This window comes from Gossypium hirsutum, chromosome A01 (assembly GCF_007990345.1).
Source record: "Gossypium hirsutum isolate 1008001.06 chromosome A01, Gossypium_hirsutum_v2.1, whole genome shotgun sequence".
Lineage (NCBI taxonomy): Eukaryota > Viridiplantae > Streptophyta > Magnoliopsida > Malvales > Malvaceae > Gossypium > Gossypium hirsutum.
In genome coordinates this window covers 54908479-54916091 of record NC_053424.1, presented here as the reverse complement: position 1 = coordinate 54916091, position 7613 = coordinate 54908479, and the positions used below count along the sequence as shown (strand labels likewise).

The following is a 7613-nucleotide window of genomic DNA, read 5'->3' as shown; positions in this document are numbered from 1 at the left end:
GAGTTTTAGTAAGATTTAGGTTGTAGATAAATAAATTTTTATTCAATCCAGTGAATTTGTTGTTTTAAGGAACGTAATAGAGGTTATGAATTTTTCCAAAAGTTGGAAAATGATGGTGTCGTGGGCATGCCGGGCTAAATGCTGAAAATTATTTCACAATGCCAACAACATCGATTGAAACACATGGGGAGTATTCTCAACCTTTCTCTTTGCTTGAGTTACTAAACTTTATTGCATATAAAACATGCTTGAGGACAAACACAGATTTAGTGGGGGGGATGAAAATGGTAAGTATGCATGGATGGCTGATTGATTTTGGTTGCATATTTTCCTTTTGCAAGTGTTTGATCTTACGTTGAATTCATTCGATAGTTCATTTGACATTGAGCCTTTATTTTCATACTTAGTCAATTTGGACAATTGGACAAATTTTTATTTTAAATGTTCAAGTGTATAAATTAGCCGTCATTTGTGTTTTAAAGTTGATATATGTAGCTAGATTTTTCGTATAAATTGATTGTTTGGAAAAATATTTGCTTGTGCATAAATAAATTAATAAAATAAAAAAATTTAAGGCTTAAAATTATGGGTGAAATTTTGAAAACGTGACCGAATTTAGTAACCGGGGTAAGGTGCTTGGGTTGTCATCTTATCTCGCGTAAAAAGGTTCGAGTGACAAGTCGATAACTTACAAACATTTCGCTAACTGAGCCTTCAAAAGTTAAATAATAAAAAAAATGTTGATATAAAATAATAATAAATACTATTTGAACTAAGTAACCGGGATAGTTCTCGTAAAAAGGTTTGACCATGTCTAAATTTTTTTTACTAATCCGTAGTTAATTAAAAATGCCTTGCAAATTATTAGATTCAAACTTAATTTGATGAAATTGTTTAATTCACATATTTCAGTTTTATGGCACTTGTTGATCAAACTATATATTCTGAACATTCATTTATTTTTTGCCTATGTTGTTTGCATTGATTGAGGATGCAAAAAAGAGGCTCGCTTTTTAATAAATTATAGAATGAATTCTAATGTTTGAAGGAACAATATGCTTGAGGACAAGCATGAGCTAAGTAGGGGGATTTGATAAACATGTTAATTTGCATATTTTTTGTGTTTAATTTGGTTTATTTTTGAACTGAACCCTACTAATTAAGTGCTTTTATGATTTAATCTTCTCAGGGATGCAATTAGTCAAAAACAAGCTAAATAGGGCCAATTTGAAAGACAATCATTGAAATGGGGCCAAATAAAAAAGGTGGAGGAAGCCAAGGACACATCAAATATTTTGACTTTGTAAAAGCCAAAAATAAGAAAATCCTATTTTATTTTATTTATTTTTATTTTTATTTTATTTTTGATTTTATATTAAATTAGTTTAGGCTAAATTTAGTAAACCCCATGTATATAAATAGGGGCTTTATGTTCTTAGGAAATCATCACTTAATTCTATTTCCTACTTCAACTTGGAATTAGAATATCCTATTTTTTCTCTTTCAAATTGGCGTGAAGCATTCTACTAGTTTCAATTGCAATTTTCTTTTCTTTACTAAATTGGGCTTATTGCTTTCCAAGTGCTTCCCTTTCCCATTTTTCAACCATTTCATCAAAATTACTTTCCATGTTTACAAAGCATGAATAATTTCATGCTTCACTAAATTTCATCTTAGTTTTAGGCCGATGTTCTTTCCGGTCGGGAATCATGAGATACGAATTCGTGCTAAAATCCATCCAATTGATATTCATTCTTTTCCTAAGTATCGGGATTGACAACTCATCCCTTAAGGTTAACTCGATTACAAGTTAAAAAGTGCACATTGGGTTGGAGTCGTGTTAGCTGACAGTTGGCGAAACAAGTCGACTGTGCTGTATTTGGATCTCTGAGAACAAATTAAGGAAGAGGTGTTCAGATTTAAATGACCCATGCGGTTGAGGCCGTTAATTCGAGTTGGGTTCTTCAGAAGGCAAGGCTGCCAAAATCTTTAATCGGGAACATCTGTATCTCGGTTAGATAATCAATAAGGGTTGGTTTACAGGTTGTATCAGAACCAGCTACGAGAGGAAGAATTGGTGGTTAGGACATTCTTAGCTACTATAACTAGCTTATCGTTTGGAGGAGAAGAAAATTTTCAAGGATCGATTCTTGATACAAAATTTACCAAGTCTAAGGCTAAGGATTATTTTATCTATTTACACTAGTCTGAATTTATTTTCAGTAGTATTCAATCGTTTATTTAAGCTGGTTAGATTATTTTACTTTCTTAAACATTCTCAACTCCCCCGATTTAATTGTTTATTTTTGTTGTAGGTACGTTTGGAGTCATGGGCATGACTCTTTGACACAATGCTTGACGCGATAAATATTCTATTCATAAGTGAACACAGAAGTTGATTACGATATCCAATCCTTGTGGAATCGACCCTACTACCACTCTTTACTACAATTTAGAGTTGTTTTTGTAGGAATTGCTTTTTTGTGGTTTCGACGCCCATCAAGCAAAGCCCTTGTCTGTCAACTCTTGCAACTGTGCTTTCAACTCTTTCAATTCTATTGATTAGCGATAATCCTAGTAATTCTTTTGGAAATACATCAGTGAACTCATACATAATTGGAACCAATTCTAACTTCAATTCTAAAATTCTGGAGTAAAAAAATATAAGCACGATATGCTTTACAGCATTTTCTAACATATTTCTTTGCCGACATAGCTGAAATAATATTAGATCCACTATCTAGTGAAACACCCTTAACCCGTATCCGTCGTCGAAATAGGGTTACGGAGCATTACTAGAGTTTACATTTCAGAACTTTTCAAAAAAATAAATCATTTAATTCACAACATTTATCATAGCAAATTCCATCAATAGCATGCATATTGTCTGATAAACCGTAATTTATACATATTTTTATCCCATGCTTAACATATTTATGGATAATTTCTCCTTAGATTTGGTGAATTCGGTGCTCCTAATTCTTTAATTTCATGTTTTATACTTAGATGAGCATAGGAGAGTAAAAAGAGCGAGAAACGGGCCGAAAACAGAGAAAATGGACCCACATGGGAAATCAACACGGCCTGGACTTCCTCAAACGGGCGTGTCACATGGCCGTGTCTCTTTGGCAGGATTAAAGCACGACTTACACGGGTAGACTACATGCCCGTGCCTATTCAGTAGCCTTGACCACGGGCTGGAGTAATCACACACGGGCGTGTCCTTGCCGAGCCCAAGTATAACCCTATTCAGAAAAGGCCAATTTTGAGGGCTCTTAGGCATTCTAAATCCTACTTAAACACCTGAGGAGGCACTTAGAAGGGGAGACACAGAGTAGGAAGCAATGAATTACTCAAGGATAGCCAATTGATTCATCTCAGAATCTGGATTCATCATCAAGACTGAAGATCTCCCCTCAAGTTCCTTCAGGAGTTTTGGTTTTCTTATGTTTTGTTATCTTTATGCTTTGAGATGTTTGCTTTCATAAGTATGAACTAAACCCCCTAAATACCTAAAGGGAATGAAACTAAGACGGATCTTGTTATTATTATCTGAATTGTATGATAAATATTTGACTTGTTCTTAATTATATGTTCTTAATTCTTGTTTTAATATTCCAGGATATTGAATCAAGTTAAGCTCTTATTCAGAGGAGGAATCGACCCTGTCTAAGAGTAATTATCATAATTAAGCGGAGTTGATTGCGCGCCTAGAGATAAGGTGACAAGATTTTGTTAGATTAGGGTGAAGCCTAATAAGGGAATCCATAGATCGAGTTAATGCAATTCTAGGGTGTTAATTAGAAAGAGATTTCAATTATTCAACCTAGGATTGGACGTTATTAGTCTCGAGAGAGATAATAATATAACTTAGGGATTTCTACGGATCAAGCCAAATGAATAAATCATCTAATTCAGAGTCAAATAACAAGTGAAATCTAGGTGGATTTTTCCTTTGGTATTGTCTTAATCAATCTAATTTTGCCAAAAGTATTTTCCCAAATTTTCTTTCTGTGCATTCTTAGTTTAGTAATTAGTTTAGATAACCAAATCCCTTAATTTTTAGGCTAGATAATAAAAAGAAGGTAATTACTAGTACTCTTAGTTCCTTTGGGTTCGACAATCCAGTCTTGCTAAAGCTATACTACTGTTCGATAGGTACATTAGTTTCAAGAACGATTAATTCTAAATATTTAAAACCGGTCACGAATATCACGTATCAAGTTTTTGGCGCTATTGTCGGGGAACTAGGATATTAGGAACACTCAATTTTTATTACTTTAGCCATTTTTCTTTTATTGCAAGTTAAAATTTTATTTTATTTTCTAATTCTTCATTTATTTTCTTTTGACAGGTTTTTCTAGTTTATGACTAGAAGAAACCCATCAGGACCACTACTTTTTGACGGTGAGATCGACTGTACAGTTTGCAGAAACCAAAGAGAGATAAGGCGAAGCTTACGATACACAGAGGAAGAGCAAGAGGACGATACTTCAACCACAACCGAGGAGATGGCTGAAAACCAAGAAAATCCACTACCTCCTACGATTGCTGCTAATCAGAATCTTGCTCCATGCACTATGTATGATTATGCTAAACCTTATTTAACAGGAATTGAATCGAGCATAGTTAGACCTACTGTAGCTGCAAATACTTTTGAACTGAAACCTAACACAATTCAAAAGATACAGCAATTTTTTCAGTTTGATGGTTTGTAGGACGAAGATCCCAGCGCTCACTTGGAAAATTTTTTAGAATTTTAAGACACTTTTAAAATAAATGGCATTTCTGATGATGCCATTCGCCTTCGGTTATTCCCTTTTTCATTGAGAAACAAAGCTAAAAAGTGGTTGAATTCGTTACCACAAGGGTCAATCACTACTTGGGAACAAATGACCGAAAAGTTTTTATTAAAATATTTTCCGCAAGCTAAAACGGCTAAATTACATAATGATATCTCTTCTTATGTGCAAATGGATTTAGAAACACTCTACGATGCATAGGAGAGATACAAGGACCTTTTGAGAAGATGCCCTCACTATGGGTTATCACTCTGGCTACAGGTTCAAACGTTTCATAATGGCCTGAATCCTTCGACTCGACAAATGGTTGACGCAGCCACTGGTGGGACTATCAATAATAAAACACCTGAAGATGCTTATGAATTTATAGAAGAGATGTCACTAAATAATTATCAGTGGCAAGTCATGAGGACAAAGCCAACAAAAGTAGCCGGCGTTTATAACATCTATTCGATCACCATACTCTCTAATCTGGTAGAAATCTTGAATAAGAAAATTGATAATTTTTTTAGTTCTTCATAGGTTCACCCAGTAATGCAGTGCGAAGCAAGTGGAGGTGGATCGAGCAATCCAGATTACCCATCCCATGGCCACAACATGGAGGACAAGCAGTTAAATTACATGGGTAATAATTCTCAATCTCAAAATAATCCTTATAGTAATACTTACAACGCAGGTTGGAGGAACCACCCAATCTTCTCATGGGGAGGCCAAGGAAATCAACGACCACCACCAACTCCAGGCTTACAACAACCACCCTACCAACAAGAGAAAAAGCCGAACCTTGAGGAGATGCTAACAAAATTCATCTCGGTGTTAGAAACTCATTTTTAGAATACCAAGGAAACATTTAAAAATCAACAAGCATTGATCCAAGGGCTTGAAACTCAGATAGGTCAGCACGTTAAATTGATATCTGAACGATCACAAGGTAGCCTGCCGAGTAACACTAAACCCAACCCAAAAAAGCATGTGAAAGTAGTTACACTAAGGAGTGGGAAAATGTTAGCTGAATCTAAAAAGAAGCCACCATAAGAAGCTGACAGAAAGGAGGTTGAACCCGAAAACAATGACAATCTAATACCAAAAGAATATAAACCACCAATCCCATACCCAGCAAAGTTAAAGAAAGATCACATGGATGCATAATTCGGTAAATTTCTTGAACTTTTTAAACAACTGCATATTGACTTACCTTTTGTTGAAGCTATATCACAGGTGCCTACATATGCAAAATTTTTAAAAGAGCTTCTAACAAAAAAAATGAAGTTTGAAGACTTATCTACAGTGGAACTTAATGAGGAGTGCTCAGCCATACTCCAAAATAAACTGCCAACCAAACTAAAAGATCCAAGAAGTTTTACTATTCCCTGCTTAATTGGTAGTTTGAATGTTGATAAAGCACTTGCTGATTTAGGCGCCGCATTAATTTGATGCCATATAAAATGTTTAAACAACTTGATCTAGGGGAACCTAAACCCACTAGGATGAGTATTCAATTAGCTGATAGATCTGTTAAATATCCTAGGGGAATTATAGAGGACGTACTTGTAAAACTAGATAAATTTATATTCCCTGTTGATTTCATTGTGCTTGACATGGATGAAGATGTTAAGGTGCCTTTGATCTTAGGTCGGCCAATTTTAGCCACTGCTAGGGCTGTAATTGATATGGGTGATGGTAAATTGGTACTTAGAGTAGGTGACGAAGAGATTATTTTTAAAATTTATGATGCCATGAGATTTTCTAGAGAACAGGATGACTCATGTTATTTTATCGACTCTATTGATCATGCTACTAAAGATTCTTTTCAGGAAATCGTACACAAGGACACGATGGAACTGTGTCTCGCCTAAGGAGAGGGGATGGATGATGATTCTAAAATAAGAAATGAACCAAACTCTAATGGAACCTCTCCAAAACTAGCAGAATATGAGGGAATTAGGTAAAAGATGAACTTAAGCAAAAACCCTCTATTGACGAACCTCCCAAACTAGAACTTAAACAATTACCAAATCACTTGGAATATGCATTCCTTGGAAATAATTCCACATTACCGGTAATTATTGCATCCAACCTGCAACCCAAGGAGAAAGAGGAATTATTCTAAGTATTAAGAGAGCATAAAAGGGTCATAGCTTGGAAATTTTCTGACATTAAAGGGATCAGCCCTTCTTTTTGCACCCACAAAATTTTAATGGAAGATGAATATAAACCATGCGTGCAAGCCCAAAGACGACTGAACCCCAACATCAAGGAAGTTGTTAAAGCTGATGTAATTAAACTCCTAGATGCTGGAATTATTTATCTGATTTCTGACAGTTCTTGGGTGAGTCCAGTGCAAGTTGTTCCTAAGAAAGGAGGAATGACTATTGTAGCCAATGAGAAGAATGAATTAATCCTAACAAGGACATTCACAAGTTGGAGAGTGAGCATTGATTATAGGAAGCTAAATGATGCCACGAGAAAATACCACTTTCCCCTTCCATTCATTGACCAAATGTTGGAAAGATTGTCAGGACACATGTTACTGCTTTTTAGACGGACTCTCTGGTTATTTCCAAATCCCAATAGCTCCTGGAGATCAAGAAAAGACGATATTTACCTATCCATACGGTACATTTGCTTATCGTAGAATTCCTTTTGGATTATGTAATGGTCCTGCTACTTTTCAGCGTTACATGATGGCTATTTTTGACGAACTCGTAGAAGACGTCATGGAGGTATTTATGGATGATTTTTCAGTTTTCGGTAACTCTTTCCATCTTTACCTAAAAATTTAAAACGAGTGTTAATAAGATGTGAGGAAAC

General features: G+C 35.2%; 1 non-coding gene across 1 annotated transcript; it reads right to left on the bottom strand.

The window, feature by feature from the left end:
* Positions 1 to 4941: 4941 nt before the first annotated feature.
* On the bottom strand, positions 4942 to 5047 carry LOC121206675 (small nucleolar RNA R71). Its single transcript, XR_005901790.1, has one exon. It is a non-coding gene; the product is annotated as a small nucleolar RNA R71 (small nucleolar RNA).
* Positions 5048 to 7613: the final 2566 nt, after the last annotated feature.